Genomic DNA, 1,037 nt, shown 5'->3' with positions numbered 1-1,037 from the left:
GCTGCAGGGCTCGGGGGAGGAGGTGAGGCGCCGGGGCCGGAGGCAGCCGGCTAGGGGCCGCTGCAGACGAGGCCGGGCCGGCCGGGGGGTGTCGGGCCGGGCACGGTGGTGCCTCGGGCGGGGTGGCCGAGCTGTGCCGCATGCGCAGGGGTCGCTCTGCCCCGCTCCTCCACGATGCCGGGGCCCGGCGGCTGGGCAGCTGCTCCTGTCCCTGCGAGGGAGGGCCTGGCCGTGAGGCTGGAGCCGCTGTCGGACTCGCAGCCGGTCTGCAGTGCCCGAGCCGGCCCCTGCGTGCTGGCCCTGCGCCTGTTTGGGTCCAGTGCTAGCCCTTCCTCATGCACCACAGCCAGCGTAGGGCTGGACCAGCCTCGCGTGGCGCATGTGCGCAGGATGCGCTGTGCCCCAGCGGACTGGCTGTGGCGAGGCCCACTTTGGACCAGGTGCTGCCCATCTGGCCCAGCCCATGCGCACTGACTCCACGTGCTGCAGGCCAGATTGTAGAGCTCCAGAGGCTGGATCTGGCTCTTGGGCTGTATGTTTGACGCCCCTGTCAGTACGTTTGACTAACACATAGTATACCGCGGAGATGAGCTTGATCCAATGATCTGTGTTTGCATTGTAATAACTGTGTTTTGTGTTTTTCTTGCAGCTCATGGTTTTGGAGTTTCAGTGTTGTCAATCAGTAGGCATCCATTATGTCTTGGCTTGTCGATCTTGCTGGCAGGGCAGAGGATCTTCTTAACAGAGTCGATCAAGGGGCTGCAACAGCTCTGAGTAAAAAAGAGACTGCAGGCAGTGCAATTTATAGTACTAAGAACTTGGGATCTGCCAGTGAATATCCTGAATCACAGCAGCAAACCAGAGAATTGAAGCATCAGACTTCATCCAAAGCAGCCTATATTTCTTCAGCCGCTGATAACATTAAACAGCAGAAGGCTACGATCCTAGCAGGAACGGCAAATGTCAAAGCAGCATCCAGGACCTCTTTGGAGGCCTCTCCTCCAACAGAAAGTGTTTCCACACCCAGACCTTCCTCA

This window comes from Gavialis gangeticus, unplaced genomic scaffold (assembly GCF_001723915.1).
Source record: "Gavialis gangeticus isolate Ggan-Ray unplaced genomic scaffold, GavGan_comp1, whole genome shotgun sequence".
In the NCBI taxonomy this organism is placed as follows: Eukaryota; Metazoa; Chordata; order Crocodylia; family Gavialidae; genus Gavialis; species Gavialis gangeticus.
The sequence above is the reverse complement of the archived record's forward strand: the minus strand, read 5'-3'. Positions refer to the sequence as shown.